This window comes from Agelaius phoeniceus, chromosome 1, assembly GCF_051311805.1.
Source record: "Agelaius phoeniceus isolate bAgePho1 chromosome 1, bAgePho1.hap1, whole genome shotgun sequence".
NCBI classification, from domain to species: Eukaryota; Metazoa; Chordata; class Aves; order Passeriformes; family Icteridae; genus Agelaius; species Agelaius phoeniceus.
Genome location: NC_135265.1, coordinates 153,010,356 through 153,028,627, shown reverse-complemented (window position 1 = coordinate 153,028,627; position 18,272 = coordinate 153,010,356).

Below are 18,272 nucleotides of genomic sequence, written 5' to 3'. Positions count from 1 at the left end.
GACAAATCACTGAGGCATGAACAAGAAAATGGGAAAGTAAGGGAAGGTGATTATGGAAAAGCACAGAGGGTAAAACCTAAGAGCAAAATTCCAGGCAGGGAGTAAGAAAACCCTGTTCTGATAACCAGGATCCCAACTGCCTAATAAAACTTCAGCGATTTTTCCATTATTAGTGGAGTCTGAGATCATAAATGAAAAAATCATAAATGAAAAAATCGTAAATGAAAAAAGAGAGCAGAGCAAAAATAAGAAAGAATAAGTAGGGAAAGCTGCATCTCCACGAGGGATTTAAGAAAATTTGCTCATCTCTCTCTAACATCATTTTATCTCTCTATTTCTTTAATAACGATTCTTTTTGTCAACCAGACAAATTATTCTGCGGTATTTTTAACACTTTTTCAGAGCACCATCTGTTTGCATGATAATTTCCCCCAAGTCCTTATAGGGGCTGTAATAATCCCTTCATGTTAACTTTTATTATTTGATTTCTAACTGCCTTAGCTCTGAAGGAACAGCACAGGGAAATGTGTGTATTAACAAATAGCAGTTTCCCACAATTCCTACAGAAATTAATCATAAAAAAAGGATTAAGTTTCAACCACCTCATCAGGGCACAGTATTCACACAGGTGTGGGCTGGACTCATGAGGACAGAAGTTCAGAGGAACAGAACAAGCACAGCCCAGCTCCAAAATAAGTTAAACTTGAATGTTTGGGAAAGAGTAAGAACAGAGCAGGCAGAGATGATGCATCCTCAATTTTCTTGCATTTTCCAATAAATTTTAGTTCAATACCTGAGATTGTTGTAACTTGACAATTTATTAATCTACAACTGAGTGTAGATTAATAAATTGTGTTTTTTCTGAGTGTTCATTCACCTTTAAAGGATTGCTTGAAAACAAATTGTATCTTGCAGCTTTTGCTCTACCTATTAAATTGTCTTTATTTCAGCTTGAAATTTTCAGTTTTTCCCTTTTGGTTTTCCCTCCTAAGGAAGTGAGAATGAGTAGAAGGGGCTGAGTTGTTGTCTGGGGCTAAACCACAACAAAATCTTTTGAAAGTCACATCCTTTTTTTTGTTTTGTATCTGCCTTCCAGTCATTTATTCACCAAATTCTGGCAGAATAGGTGGTGTATGGCCAACCCTCACCCAGCTTCTCTAAATGCTTCTGATCTTCCAGCAGCAAAAAGGGGGACACAGATCTGTCATGGAAAGGACTGGAAAGATTAAATGAATGGAGCTGAAAAGTATATTTAAAATTTTAATTTATATGTTTATGCATGCAGTACTCAAATGGTTCAGGCAATTAACCACAGGCACACCCCATAATATTCTCTCACAACAAGGGGACATTTGGTGTTGCCACAATAATCAAAGGGGTCCTCAACCTTCAAAACTACCAAAACCCCCTTCAAAATACTTCCCCCTCCTCTCTCAAGGAAGATAATCCTGGATATACATCAGACCTGTACTGAGACCAACACAATGCACCCACAGGATATTTGTTACAGCATTTACCTCTGTCATACATGAAATTTGGACCCTGTGCCCTGGGTGTTTCCTTGTTGGGAGCCAAATTCCCCATCCTATGATTGCTCCCAAACTTTGGTAGTATAACCTTTGATGTTCACATTCCAATATTGGATTAAACACTACATGAACACTTTGCCTTTCAGATTCCTTTTGCTGTACATTACAAATTTGCCTGCTCTGCAGAAGAGCAGCACAAGGACTTTGTTCTTTCATTCCAGCTGAGAGACAATGTCAATAGATAAGTGTGTATTAAAACTTCAAGATCGTTTTATTTAGACTTAATTCAATTAAACTTTTTTTTGTGCTTTTGTTGGCAGTTTTCTATTAAGGTCATTCAGTCGAACTTATACTTAAAAAGAAATGGCTGCAGAGCCTTGCTACTTAATATACAGGAGTGCTTCAGGTGCCAAAGTCCAAGGTGAGTCAAAGAGAACTGTTCAGGTAGATCAGGACGTGCCAGCAAACAACCAACCACAGCCAAGTCATTGCTGCCAACCCCAAACAAAGGTTCTTTTGTCACTTGATTGTTTAATTTTGTCTTCTCCTTACAGGGGCCCTGCTCAGTCACGGAGAAGGGTGGGACTGCACTGAGTTTGAGAAGTCTCAGAAGTGGAGCAGGGTCCCAAGAGCACTGAGAGTTTTCCAGGGGGCAAAATTCATGCTGAGTTTTAAGAACAGCAAAGATATTTTTTAATCTATGTGAAAATCATCATTGTAAAACACTGTGGGAGGAAGGCTGCTTTAAAAGAACATAGACTGAGAGAATCACAGAATGGTTTGGGTTGGAAATGACCTTTAAAGGTCATCCAGTCCAACTGTCCTGCAGTGAGCAGGGACATCTTCAACTAGACCAGGTTGCTCAAAGCCCCATCCAACCCAGCCTTGAACACTTCAAGGGATGAGGCATCAACCACCTTTCAGGGCAACCAGTTCCAGGGTTTCTGCACCCTCACTGCAAAACATTTATTCCTTATTTCTAGTCCAAACTTCCTTTTTTAAATTTAAAACCATCACTCTTTTGCTTATCTCATCAGTTCCTGCAACACCTTAATCCTGTTTTCCTTATAGGCCCCTTTGAGTATAGAAAGGCTTGTACAGCATCCAATATTCCCCCTCTCAGAGCCCACCTTCAACCAGATGGGAGCAAGGCTAAAGAGATTTGCATTTTGGATGGGATCTAAATCCTGGAAGATGCCACCTGGTCAAGAACATCAAGGAAAATGAGAGTATGAGGTGTGCTTGAAGCTTAAACAGATTTTGAAATAGACCATGATCACCCAGAATCATGGAATTACTAAGGTTGGAAAAGACCTCCAAGATCATCACTTCCAGGCTTTGACCAAACACCTCAGTTTTGGTGGGACCATGCACTGGGGCTTAGAAATCCCTGAGATATGGAACACATTGGAAAAGGTTTTACTGCAACATCAGCAAAACCAGGAATCCTTGGCTGCTATCCCAGGTAAATTAACACTTGTGCCAAGTGCTGACCTGGCTGTAACAAAGGCCTCTGAGTCTGCCACAAAGTGTAATTAATTGGATGGAGAGATCTCCCTGGATTTCAGTGGGATCTGTATCAACATTCTCAGTGTCAAGGAAAGGTCACTTCTGGAGAGACCTCTCAAGGCCAAAGCAGTGTCCTGCACACTCTTGGCTTTCACTTGTCCCAGGTCTGAAACTGCAGCTGGCAATAAATATCTTCAGTTATTAGTGGAAATCTTCAGTTTGGTGATTTTGGGATGCTCCTGCCAATAGACATTTGCAGTGTCTTGGTTGATGTCTCGGCAGAGGCATTTCCTCGTGCAAATTTCTATGCCTGAAAAGATTCTCTGTAGCGATGTGAAACCAGGGGTGCCAAGAATGTGCCAAAGACCAAACTCCACAGATTTCATAGTCCAAACACCGAGATGTTTCAGACCTCTCCCCATCCTACTTTCTCAATATCCTATTGCTTTTTTTGCTTTAAAAAAAAAAAAAAAAATTACTTTCTCTTGAAAAGAAGTCATTCTATGACCTGAATGGAAAGCGGAAACAATAATATCTCACCAGTAGCCGACTACAGGCACACAAAGTTCATGAATAAATAATAGATAATAGATAGATAATATACAATTTGGATTTTTTGGTATTGGATGAGATCTCACCAAGTCAAAACTCTTTCCATCCATATGTTCACCATAGTGTTGCTGTCCTTCCAAGCTCCGTTTAAATCTCTCATAATGAGTTTTAAAATGACCAGAGAGATGTTAAAATTGATGGAGAAGTGCTGTTTATACTAGAAAAAATAAATTTTAATTCTATTTGTAAGAATAGACAAAAACCATTGCAAGGTGAATGCTAGTTGTGTACAGGATTGACTCTGAGAAATATTCTTGTCAACTCCTGCACTGAATATCTTTTTTTTCCCCAAATATTTGCTTCTTTGGAGAATGAATAGTAGCAAACAGAGGGTTGGCATGAAATCTCCTTCTTTAAAGGAAATTATGGGGGGAAGAAAAAGAAGGTAAAGGAGATTGAAAGACTCCCGAGAAGATTGCCATGAAAAAAATCGATTTATACAGATGCAGACCAAGTAAATATCCAGGAACACATTCAAGGCAATAAAATATGAAAAAATATACTGTGTCCAAAATAGCATGGCCAGCAGGACCAGGGCAGTGGTGAGGCCACACCTTGAGTGCAGTGTCTAGGTCTGGGCCAATAATTAAAATATTTAGGAGCTGGAGCGTGTCCAGAGAAGGGATTGGAGCTGGGAAAGGGTCTAGGGAATGAATCATGTGAGGAGTGGCTGAGGGGGTTTAACCTGGAGAAAAGGAGGCTCAGGAGAGACCTTCTTGCTCTCCACAACTCCCTGACAGGAGGGTGCAGCCAGGTGGGATCAGGCTCTTCTCTCAGGGAACAAGGGACAGGACAAGAGGAAATGTCCTCAAGTTGTGGCAGGGGAGACTCAGGTTGGACATCTGGAGGAATTTCTCTGTGGAAAGAGTGGTCAGGCACTGGAAGATGCTCCTCAGGGAGGTGGTGGAGTCCTGGTCTCTGGAGGTGTTCAAGGAACAAACTGGATGTGTCACTCAGTGCTCTGTGACAAGGTGGGGATCAGTCACAGGCTGGACTCAGAGATCTTGGAGGTCTTTTCCAACTTTTATGATTCTATGATTCTATGAAAATGGGGTTAAAAGAAAGACTTCCTCAAAAATGTCAGACATCTTTGTGGTCCTCCTGCTTCTGGAGTGGGTGAAGTAGAAGCTCTCATCTCTATCACAGACTGTGTTAACACTATTTTATGAACCTCTTTAGTCTGATTATTCCTCTGCAAAGTGCTCAATTGCCACTCTTTTGTTACAGCCAGACTAGCACATTCCTGAGATATTTAGGCAATTAATTACCATACTGCTGAAGACTGCATTTCCTGGAGTTTACCTGGATTTTATATAATTGTATAACAGAATCATCACAGGAAGGTTTAGGCTGAAAGGGACTTTGAAGTCCATATGGTTCCAACCCCTCTGCCATGGGCAGGGACACCTTCCACTATTCCAGGGTGCTCCAAGCCCCATCCAACCTGGCCTTGGGCATTTCCAGGGATTGGGAAGCCACTTCCTCTCTGGGCAACCTGTGCCAGGGCCTCACCATCCTCACAGGTGAAATTTCTTCCTACTATCCAATCTAAATCTCTGCTTTTTTAGTTTAGATTGTAGATGTCATCGCCCTAATTTCTGTGTGTGCTGCAGAGATGTAACTATGAGAAAGGAGTAGCTTTAAATTTCTGCAGTTTATTATCAAGATCTATATTGGCTCTTCTTGCCAGTTTAGCATCTTGAATGACCCCACACATCAATGCTATGAGGAAAGTTCCTACAGCAGAAAGGCCATCCTGTTTTACATTTCCAAGTTCATCTGTGAGGTGCTGTTATGCACAGATTGAAGCATGAGATGCAATTATTCTGGAGCCAGGGAAAGGTAATAGGATGGTTCTACCTGACCTGACTTTGAAGTGTGGTTAAAACCACTTAAGAACAAGAAGAAATGTGGCTCCCTGATGCTCATTTTCAGGGGTAAAAAGTGAATCACAGAGTACAGCAGAAAAACATTCTCTTATTACCAGAAGTTATTCAAGGATTTGATGGAGATGTGCAACAGGGATGTGAACTGCAAGATCAAGTGATAGATCCAGGGCACCACTATTGAAAATCCCATTGTGAGCTTCTTAAAATGCTGGGTTTTTCTTACATGCACAGAGCACTTTCAAAATCTAAAGATGGAAAAAGCACTCAGTGCTATTATGAAAGATTCCTCAATAATTGATTCACTATGCTAATCCTTCTCCAAAATCAACCTACATTCTTCTTTCAGTCTCTGCTGCTCAAATCCAGTCACAAAAATGGGGAAATGAACTGCCTGCAACCAGTCTTAACAGGGAAAAAAATCCAAAGTTCTCTTTCTGGTAGTTTTTTCTTCGTTTATCTATTTGTTCTTAGTGCATGGTTACAATTATTTTATATATATTATCTCCTTCTTTGGTAAGTTCCAGTTTTTACTGAATAGAATTGCCTTCTGATATTTGATATTTGAAAGCTGATCTTTTAATTTCCAAATTTCAAAGACCAGGAATGACCTGGATGCAGGAATCGGGTATTTTTGCAGCTCATTCTATTGGTGAAGTCCATGTTCATGTAGTCAGTTTTTCAGCACTTTTCTACCTGTTGACCACACCAGGATCACTGCATTTCCAATTGTAGAACTCCTGTAAAATTCCATCACGTAGAAACTTAGTAAGAGCAGCCAGCTCTTCTCCAGGGAGAAAATAAAACCAGGAAAAAAAGCCAAAAAACCTCAAACCAAGTTATGTTTTGCCATAGTGAGTCAGACCTGTGTTCTTCCTATCCCAGCATCAGAATAACAACCTCAGGGAAGGATATAGAATTTTTTCTTGGAGAGATCAGAGGGAAAAGTACATCCAGTGTGGAGATCTACACAATAGACCCCACTTTGGGTATCCTTGCCTGTTCCTTTTTCTTGCCCAAAAGATTTTCAAAATTGGTGAAAAGCCAGTATTTCTCTTGCTCAGGAAGCCCAGCCATGGAAAAGGGAATATCTAACTCCAGAATTTAAGCTAGAGGCCATGGGTATGTGAATTAAAGAATCACAGAATGGTTTGGGTTGGAAAGGTCCTTGAAGATCATCTCATCCTGCCCCCTGCCATGGGCAGGGACACCTTCCACTATCCCAGGCTGCTCCAAGCCCTGTCCAACCTGACCTTGGATCCTTCCAGGGATGGAGTGTCCACAACCAAAAAGGCCACAAATTTTTTCTGGAGAGCAGTGAGCACAGCCTGGAGAGATCCATAAAACACAGGTTCCACCCACAGCATGGAGAAGGTTGGGCTGGCAGCCACAGCATCTAAAGATTCTCTACAGCAGCTCCTGAGGACCTTCAAACTCAACAGAAATCATTGTTTTGTAGAAAAACAATGTCCTAACCACCCTCAGATCCACCACCAACAGAGTCCTAACCACCCTCAGATCCACTACATCTCGAACAATTTGAATTCCTTAGCCTCTGTTGCATGCTTTTTAGCTCATGTCTCATCTCTTCTTTAATTTATGAAGGAAAAATCACCTGCCATGTCACTCAGGGAAGGTTGTTTTTCCCTGTTGCCTGGTCCACACCAGGAGCATTGGAACGGCGGCTGAGGGAAGAACATTCCTGCTCACAGTGAGGGAAAACAGAGTCCAAGGACAATAATGGCAGGATGAGGTTTCCCTGTCTTGTGAGTTGGAAAGTCTTTGATTGGAAAAATAAAAAACCGGCTCAGTTTAGTTTAATATTTACCAAATAAAATCCAGACGAGCTCTTGCTGCTTGGTTGGCAGAGCAATGGCTCAGGGATAGAACAGAAAAATCACTGGGGTGAGACCCCCTTCAATGGCACTCTGAGGTCCTGTACATGAATTGTCACTGTTGTCATGCTTAAAGGCAGTGGTGTAGATCCCACTTCTCATAATTACTCTGCAATAAACCAAAAACCAATTTTTCAATTGTTTCCTCTGCCGGTTGAAATACTCCCAGCATCTCCCACTTCCCTCAGTTCCTTCAAGCAATCATATGAATTTCAAGGATTTAATTGCAACTTGGAGACTGTTTTGTAAGACCACAGGCCATAAAACAAATCTTATCAGCCTTGGTAGAGACACTGCAAACAGTACTGTGGGTTTTGTGCCTTCAGGGGGAGCGAGAATAGAATGGCTTGGCAGGGAAGAAGAGAAGGGAAAGAGAGGCGCAGAAAGCAGGTAGAACGTGAATAATGATGGAATAATTTAGGTTGGAAAAGACCCTTAAGATCATTATTGCACCCTGTAAAGATTCACAGAGCGTGGAAGCTGCTCATCATGAAAATGCAAATGACTCGCTCTGATCTGAGGAGAGAGCAAAAAATAGTCAAGGACTTGCCAGGGTTGACAGGAAAAGTGTTCAAGCAGATGAGCGCCTCACACAACCAGCTTAAAACAGGCACTGATTTTTTTTATATTAACTCAACTGGTGTGTGAGGAAGAGAGAGATATTTCGATGGTAAAAGGGGAAGGAGGCATTAGTTGAAAAAGGAAAAGGGAAGAAGTTTAAATCCTGTTGATATAGAAAGGAAGGGATGCAGCAGCTCTTTTTCCTGTGATGTTGGCCAAACCTGAGGGTCACTCCACAGTCATGACAGTCAAAAAATCTCTCAAAATTTATTTCTCAAGTGAATATCTGCTTTCAAACATGACCCCAACTGCTGTAGGATGGGTGGGACTTTGAAGAGAACTGTCTGAAAGCCACCCTCATGCAGAGGACATCAGATAGCCATTGTAGGATGAAAATGCAGGCAAAAGGATTATTATCCAGATTTCATCTGGGAATTTATCTCTGAATTTTATGGCTCCCAAGCTTTTCTGAGATGGGGAAATGGTTCAGGCAATGTGCACTACCTTGCAGAGGGGCAGCCACAAAACTTGACCGCCACCAAGATTTTAGGGAAACTTTCCCCAAGTTCTTTTCATTACTAAGGAAAATAAATAAGACTTTCACTTCTATACATTCAGGTTAAAATATAAGAGTTACAATTCCCCAGCCCCATTCCCTATTTTATGGCTGGAATATCTCCATGGATTTGTGTACCTTTCTTTAACAGTCATAATGACAACTGCCAAGGAGTTTTACAATTACAGTGAGACCATTTGCCTGATCCTGCTCTGGAATATTAAAAGAAAATCAAATTGAAGAGAGCTGATGGATGAAAGAAGAAATAAAAGGCTTCAGAGATGGGAAATGAAGAAAACAACTTCCCCCAAAATAAAACCCAGGTGAGTTTTTTGTTTTGTTTTTTTTTTGGCTGGGCTTTTTTTGGCGGGGGGGGGGAAGAGAACATTGCTATTGAGATTGTATTTAGCTAGAATGGACCAATCCTGATCATAAAACAGAGCCTTCATCTCAAAGAGACTGGCAATCAGCAAATAAATCAAGGAGAGGCTGGCACTTCATTTCCTCATTGTTTCTGAAATCTTCCCTTGGCTGGGGATGATTCCAGCTGCTGCACCACTGGGATATTTTTGGGCTGCAGGGCATGGGGCTGTGAAGCCTCATGGTGGAGGGAACCACCACTGTTAGTGGCAGTGAATGCTCTCAGGTATTCTGATTTTAGTCTTCCAAGCCACCAATATCTCATCCAGCAGGGAAAGGAGGGTTGGGAATGCCCTCTTCAGAAGGAAGGCAGATTATTACCCCAACCCATGGGTGGGTTGCATTCATTCCAGCCTTTCCTGGCTGCAATCTTCCAGGCAGCTTCACACTCGGTCCTTGGCTTCAGTAGAATTCCCGTAGTAAATCCAGAGCTACATTTAATTCCTTCCCTGTCAGAGAGATGCATTAGGTCTTGCAGCAGGGCCTGCTCTCTCATTTCTTCCACAGAAACCCCGCAGGACTATTTTGGGCAGCCTAGAAGGAGCAGCCAGCTTCATCAACTCGTTCATGATTGACTTGGCACTGAACAAGCCTGTCAGGAGATGCAGTTTAGTGTAATCAATATTTCCTGGGAGGCTGCTGAGCTCTTCTCCAAAGGCTTGGAACTCCCCTGGTGTTGCCCGTTTAGTGGCCTGGATGACATAAAGCAGAGGCTTTTGTTTGCTTTTTTTGTATTTCCTGAGTAAAACCTCCCACCAAGTGGGCATTCTGACTTCCACAATTTTCCTGTCCAAGTTTCCAATGGGAAATCACCTCCTTGCAGCCTGTCCCAGGGATGAGCCTCTATCCTGGGATTTCACTAGTCCAGGCTCCTGGTTCTGTGTGGTGAGAAGAGGCAACAGCAGAACTGGAAAATCTCCAGATCCATTTGCCAACTGCTCAAGGTATAAACAATCTTTTTTTATTATTATTATTATTTTTATTTATCTTTATCTTTTCTTAAAATGCAGTCTCTTGCACTGGTTTATTCTTCTGCTCAGCTGTGGGTTTGATATTTTGAGACACCTCTGTGCAAATCTCATTTCAGATGGGTTCATTGGCTTATTCTTCAATTGTGAATTTTTTCTCTTTCTGTTCTGGCTTCAGGGACCTACAACAATCACCCAGCCCAGCTGCTTGACCAATTCAAGCCTCACTGAAATTTAAAATGCATTTTCCAAATGAGTCTTAAACACTGGTGGACATGAGGCACCTAACACTGAATCATGGAACCATTTATGCTGGAAAAGACCTTCAGGATTATCAAGTCTAGCATTTGATCAGTGCCCACCTTGTCACACAGCCCAGAGCACTGAGTCATTCCTTGAACCTCTCCAGGGATGGGGACTCCAACATCTCCCTGAAAAGCCACTTCTAATGTTCAACAACCCTTTCCATCAAGAAATTCTTCCTGATGTCCATCCTGAACCTCTCCAGTTCTGTCCTCAGGTTCCCTCCTCAGCTCCCTTCTCTCCAAAACACACAAATCCAGGTATTTAGTTCAGCAGCCCACCCCAGGTCCTACAGATGGAGCAACAAATCCATCTTTTTAGACCTCAGGTGAGAGCCATCAAGAAATGTAATCCTGGAAATCACTCAGTATCAAGTTTTTATCCAAGCACCTCTCAATCTTGACCAAGGAATTGCTTGGAGCATGTCAATACTCAACCAAACTCCATGGATTTTTGGTGTGTGAAAGCAGAACATCCACAGGGCTGTGCTATTTCTCAGCCACTGTCAGTTGGCTTCCTCTTGTAATTCTCTGCATGTTCCTAATAAAGAAAATGTTCTTGTCATGAATTAACAACACTGAGCCAAATCTGTGTCCAGGAGAACATCAGGAGTGTGAAAAATCCAAAGCATCTGGCATGTTTCAGCAGGTTACTGGACTGTCTCAGTTTTTCTCTGTGTTTTCATTATTTTTTTTTCATTAGAAAAATATTAATAACCAAGAAGAAAGAGGACACAGCCTGTGACTGCTCAGTCAGTTGAGGAGGTTTTGTGCTGAGAGAGCTCAAAAAAGGGGATAGGTTTGCTCAAAGCCAGAAATTTGAGATCACTGGGGTTTAATCAGACAAAAAAAAAATTCAAACAGCTTTGGATCTCAGCTAAAACAAATGAGCAACTTGTGTCTCATGTAACCTCCTCAGATTTGGGGCGGTGATGGTGGTTATCCCCTACCCATGGCCTGTGGCAACACAAGGACACGGAACTGTAGGAGCAAGTCCAGAGGAGGCCACAAAGTTGACAATGGGACTGGAGCACCTTCCCTATGGAGATAGGCTGGGACAGCTGGGGCTGCTCAGCCTGGAGAAGAGAAAATTCTGTGGGAACTTCCCAGCACCTTCCAGTACATGAAGAGGCCTCCAGGGAAGCCAAAAAGGGACTTTTCATCTGGAGCTGGGGTGACAGGACAAGGAGTAATGGGTTCAAATTGAAAGAGGAGAAACTGAGGGGAGATATTGGGAAGGAATTGTTCCCTGTGAGGATGGTCAGGCTCTGGCAAAGGTTTTCCAGAGCAGCTGTGGCTGCCCCATGCCTGGCAGTGTCCAAGGCCAGGCTGGACAGGGCTTGGAGCAACCTGGGATAGTGGGAGGTGTCCCTGCCCATGGCAGGGGTGGGACCTGATGGCCTTTGGGGTCTCTTCCAACTCCAGCCATTCTCTGACTCCATGATTCAGTCATGAACATATTGATGATAAACTGCCACAACTTCTCTTTCTGGGTCTAAACTTCTGTATTTTCTCTATTTCCTGTCTGTCTCATGGTCACTACTTCCATGGGTAATGTTTTTCTCACTATTCCTGTCTTGGGAAAGGCTGCTTTCATCTGGCATTCAGTTACTCCTCCAGCAAATCCAAGATGTCGTGAAATAAAAACTTCATCACAAGATTCTCAGACCAAGAGACAACATCTCCAACATGGAAAGTTCACAAAGAGCAAAATTCTGGGGAGTGGGAGAGTCCTGTGGTGAGGAATCAGCTTTTTCAGCCTTCTTGAAGCATCTGCTGCTGCTCATTGGAGGGAACAACACACTGGAGTAGATTGGACTTCTCTGGAGCATCTGTTCTTCATCTGTAACACCACTCTGAGATTCAGCAACGATTTGCATGTTCAAAGGTGATTATTTCATAAATATTTCCTTCTGCTTGCAGCGAAGCAAAAATTGCCAAATTTTCTCAAAGTTATTTCCTGTGGCCTGAAGTTGAAAGTTTGGTCTCTCAGTTTAGGGTTTGTCAAAATGAATTTTTCCTGAAGGTGTCAGAGGGGACACACAAACAAACACCAAAAAAAAAACACCCCAAAAACCAAAACCAACCAAACAACACAATTTAGTGTATAAAGTCCCTACGATCTCTTTGCCAGTTTTTTCTTCTGTTAACTTCTGGCAGAGTTTTGTCAGGGTTGCAAGTCAGACAAAGAGGAAAAAAAAATATTCCAGTTCCCAAACCATACCAAGGAATAAACAGCAAAATGGTCCCTCAGAGACAGAGGATTCCTAGAAACTTCCAGCACTTTCCAGCACTAGACTGAGCTTTCCAGTTCTCTGCTTCTCTCTCAAGCTGCCCAAGTGGTTTCCCCACAGCTCTGCCCTAGGAAAAGGAATTAAAATCTTTGGCTTTGCTGCTTCTGGAACTTGGCCTTTGCCTGTGCTTAATCCCATATGATTAATTAATTAATTAATTAATTATTAATCCCATTGTGCCCTCCTCTACCCTGTCCCTTGAAGATCTCTCATGTGTTCTGTGCTGAAGAGAAGGAAGAATTATTTCCATGTGCCCCATTCCCTGATTCATCCTCTGTATTTTACACTCTCTTGCCTGGAAGGACCACACTGGAAAAGGAGCTCTTGGAATAACAGGTAACCCAATAAAATAAACAAATTCTTGACCTGCTGATGTCAATTTTCCTTCATTCCTCATCCCATCAGGTGAAAATGCAGGATTCATCATTATTTTTAGTTATGTCTGATTAGTTCTTTCCTTCCTTCCTCATCCTCCCTTGTTCAGAATCAGGTGTGCCTCAAATTAGGTAAAGCAATGCAATGTCATCCCACAAATCCTACACCCACTGCATAGGAATATAATCTAAAATTATTTTGGAGCACATGAATATATTACTGGGGCTGGAAGAGCTAAGATGGCTTTGAGAGGATTGCTGGTAATCTGCTAATTAAAATGTAAATCTTAATTTTTGTTGCAGCACAAAACCTTACACAGCTGGACACACCTGAAAAGCATAGCCAGCTTTTGGTGAATGTGTGGTGCTTATGTTTTCTCTCCACACAGAATATTTATCCTTTTTTTTTTTTTCCTGGGGATCTTTAGCCCTTCAGCTGAAGTGATAAATTTTCATTCCATTTGCTTTACTGGTATTTCATTCAATCATGGCCCATTGGCCCAAAGAACATTCTTTACACACCTGCAACAGAGGCAGAGAAATGTCTGGGGGGGGAATGAAATGTTTCAGAGCTTGGTTTTAAAGTTGTCACTTCAGAGCATATCAGAGTTCCTGGTCATGGCAGAGTTTGACCAGTTGAAAAGTTATTATGTGAGTTTGTGGGAAGATTTTCCCATTCATTGCATTTATTGTTTTTTCTTGACCTGCTTCCAACAAGATAAATGAGTCTAAAGGGCTGTATTTTAAAAGGAAGGAATGAAACAAGTGGAAAAAGCAGCATAACCATCACTGACCTGCAAGGAATCACGAGGCTCCTTCACATGATGGAAGGACAGGAATAACAGGTTCAGAAACAGAAACCAAAAGGACCCAGAGCAGTAGAAAGAAATAGAAGAAAGCACCTTTTTTTTCCTCTCTTGGCTGGAATAAGCAATGAATCAGTTAAAAGGCTTCAAAAGGGTGACATTTTTGAAATGTTTTTGAAGTATTACTAGAAAGGTGCTGTTTTCCAAGAAAATGGACTTCTTTTTCTTTTTGATATATATGATGTATGAAATATACTGAGCATGACGCAGCCAAAATGCACTTGGTGGAGGAGAAAGAGAAGGAAAGAGATAACAAAAGCTCCTGTTTTCTGCCAGACAAGGGGCAACACACACAGATGAGCAGCAGTAAAGGGGGTGGATGAAGGACTAACAACTTTCACCAATCCCCCTGGAAAACCTACCCTCACTGATATTGGGAAAATATCAGTGAATAGAATAACCATCAGAAAGAAGCATGGAATTCCAGAACGGATTGGCCTGGAAGAGACCTTCAAGATCATTTATTTTCAACCCCCTAAAATGGGCAGGGACACCTTTCACTATCCCAGATTGCTCCAAGCCCCATCCAGCCTGGCCTTGGACACTTCCAGGGGTGGGGCAGCCACAGCTTCTCTGGACAACCTGTGCCAGGCCCTTCCCACCCTCACAGGGAACAAATCCCTCCCAATATCCCATCCGAACCCACTCTCAGTTTGAATCCACCCTCCCTTGTCCCGTCACTACCCGCCCTTGCAAAAATTCTCTCTCCATTTTATTTGCAGGTTCCCTTCAGCTACTGGAAGACCAAAATTAGGTCACCCCAAGACTTCTCCAGGCTGAGCCATCCCAAATCTCCCAGCCTGTAGCTCACAGCAGAGCTGCTCCATCCCTCTGATTCTCTCGGTGGCTTCCTCTGGACTTGCTCCAACTGCTCCACATCCTTACTGTGCTGAGGACTGAACATTCTTGACCTTCTTTTAATATTATTATTACTATTATTATTATTATTATTATTATTATTATTATTATTATTATTATTATTATTATTATTATTATTATAATATTAAGCCAGCTGCTCTTCTCAAGATCTACTTCACCCTCTGGAAAAAGCTGCTTTTTCCAGCATCTGTATCTATTCCCCTCTCTCATCCTAACCTTAAATTTCTTCTAACTGCACTCCCCTGGACTCCAGGTTGGAAGTGTCCTCCCCTTTCCTCACTCTGTAGGCAACGAGGAAAATCCATGTGCTCAGAACCAACCAACACACAGCAGGGCCCAACCATCCCAAGGATTAAACTCCACTTTTAGATCAGGATTTCTCCTCCTGCTGGCAACATTTTGATGTGTGCATTTCAGCCAGGTAATTACCTTGCCCATGCTCTGGGCATGCACAAAAACTCCATCACCAGCAGAACCACACGTTCACCGGCTCCTCTTCACCTTTAAATCTAATTTTCAAACATTTCTTGTCCTTTACACAGTTCCAGAGATGCCTCATGTAGGTTTTTCTTGCTCTTTGAAGGGCTGTGCACATCATGCCTATCAGAGCATTATCTTCTGCTTATCAGTCACACTCTCTAGTCCCTCATTACTCCAGTTCTGGGCTGCTATAATTAGACTTCACATTTTCAGACCTTTGTAGCAGTGTTTTAGTTCACAAATTGAGGAGTTTGTTCATGACAAAATGTTTTCTTTCCTTATCAATTTCTTTCTTTTTTTTATTTTTAATTTGCCCAGTGAACCAAAATATCAATTATTTGCAGAGCTCTAATTTAGAGATGAAATTAAGGAATACATTTGCAAGACTCTGTTAACTATTTAATCTGCTTAACTAACGCCGTGATGGATTCTCCGTCCTTGCAACTATTAAATCAAGAACTTTTAAAAATTATAGTGGATTTTTCTCCTTTAGACATCAAGCTTTAGCATTAGCATTAGATTTGAAGCACAAATTAGCACTGAGAAATCCTATTTCCTATTTCAACAGGAAGGAGGCCAGAGCAGGTAATCACAGCACTCCCTTCCAAGCAAATCACGTGAAATGCAGATTATACCATTTATAGTGATGTTTTATCTTGATCAAATGCTCCAGCACCATTCATGTATGACCAGCAGACTCCAAAACTCAACTCCAGCCCTCTCTGACACCAATCCTAAGGGCAGGAGAGGCAGAAATCAGAAATTTCCCTGAGGAGCAGCAAGAGTCTCGCATTGCCAAGGACTAATCTCCACTGAGGCAGTTTCTCTGGGGAGACTTTACTTTGGCTTTTAAAATTTTGGCCGGAATAGAGAGTCCTGATGAGCCCTAATGCAGCAGCAATTCACCTGCTACAGGTGATTTTTCATATCAGTCTCACTTTTAATTCAAGGTATCAGGGCAGGCAGGGCTGCAAAATTAAAAATTGGCAGCACTTGTGCAGCAATAACTTCACTCAGAGGGTCTGGAGAGCTGTGGGGTTTCCAGAACTGCCTCAGGTTCCTCTGAGACAAATCCAGAGTAGGATTTCAGGTTTAGATTGGATATTAGGAAGAAATTCTTCCCAGTGAGGGTGGGGAGGCCCTGGTACAGCTTGCCCAGAGAAGCTGTGGCTGCCCCATCCCTGGAAGTGTCCAAGGCCAGGTTGGACAGGGATTGGGGCAAGATGGGATAGTGGAAGATGTCCCTGCCCATGGCAGGAGGTGGAAATAGATGGTCTTTAGGGTACCTTCCGACCCAAAACATTCCATAATTCCATATAAAGGGACTCTGCTTAGGATGGCTCTTGCAACTATCCCATCCCATTGTGGGATTTGCAATTTGCATCACCTCTCCAGTCTGCAGCATAAATATGGTCACAAAAAATTAACTTTAAAAGAATTCACTGCTTAAAATTGTCCTTTTTCTTTTTTCTTTTTTTTTTTAAGGGAGTATGGAACAAGAAGGAACTAATATTGGATTGAAACAATATTTCTTTTAAACTCTTTTCCTCTTCTTTGCTGAAAATAAGATGGAACAGGGAGACCCAGAAGGGAAGATGTTTTATTTCATAGTGTGGAGAGTGAGGAGGCTTTGGCCAAAGCTGGTGCCTCAGCCATTGCTATCATGTGTTTAATAAATGTTACTCTCACATCGCCAAAAGGCAGAGAGAGTTGTCCTTTAATTTTAGCCCAAATATAGCTCAAATTTTTATCCTGACATCAGTCAAAGCTTGACCCAAATTTCATTGTAGGGCTCACAGCTCGCTCTGGAGTTTCCATTTAGCAAGAGCTGAGTTTTAGGTCAGTGAAAAAACCCTTCAAATTTCATGTCTCCTCCTTCACTATAATTCCCCTTGCCTTTGAAATGCTGGAATTCACTCACTGCTCGAGGCAAGAAATGTGAACAAATGGACCACAGTCTAATTGAGTCTAATAAATCCTGTGCTCCTCAACAAAATATCACATTTTTAGTCCCCTGTTGTTTCTCTGAGACCACGCTGTGCTTTTGAGGCTTCTGAGCACATTGCAAAGCACAAGTCCTAGATCTTCACATGCACCACAGAAATGTCATGTTTGCTGAAGTAACACCCACAATTTTCACCTGCAAGCCACGATGACTGACCTGCGACTCAACATTAATTGACCTTCAATTCAATATCAAGAGTAAAACTAATAGAAGGAATTCCAGCAAATCACACAACAACAAAAACATGACATTATTTTCCCTGCGATTCAGATCTTTCCTTCTGTTGTGTTTTCTGTCCGAAGTGAAGAAGATTAAATGATCTCCTCTCCAGGGGAGTGTTTTTAATTACGTGCTGCTCCCACAGCAGCTCTGTGAGTTCCACAATGCCTTGATGGGTTTTTCCTCATCGAACCTGCAGGAGCCCAAGGTTTGGAATCTGAACTCACCTTCCTCATTACCAGGAGGATTTATGGAAAGATAGTGACAGCACCACCACTCATTAGGTAATTAGCTAATTAGTCCAATGGGAGGTTCACCCTACAATGCTTCTGGAGAGAAAACCAGCTCAGACAATGTCTCTCACTATAACCCAGGAAGTTTTAGGAAGGAACAGGTCTTGACACTGGATTGTGACCATCCAGGTCCTTCCCAAATCACTGCAAGGTCACTGTCACCAGGAAAGTGAATATTCATCACATTTATGATTTCTTTTTGTCAGCACAGTAAGATGCTACATCTTTGGTGGGTGGTGAGCAGTTTTAGCCCTGTCAGGACACTGGCAAAAGGGATAGAGCAATGGGAGCTGGCAGATCTGGGAAGATCCCTCTGAGGAGTTGTTACCCTGAGCTTGTTTTCATCATCTTGACAGGACAAGAGGAAAATGGCCTCAAGCTGCACCAGAGGAGCTTTAGATTGGATATTAGGGAAAAATTCTTCACTGGAAGGGTGGTAAAGCATTGGAATGGGCTGCCTAAGGAAAGGTGGAGTCATCATCCCTGGAAGTGCTCAAAACCCGTGTAGATGTGGCACTTGGGGATGCAGCTTAGTGGTGGACTTTGGCAGTGCTGGATCAATGGTTGGACTCAATGATCCAACTGTCCAAAGGTTTTTCCAAGGTGTAATTATCCATAAATGTT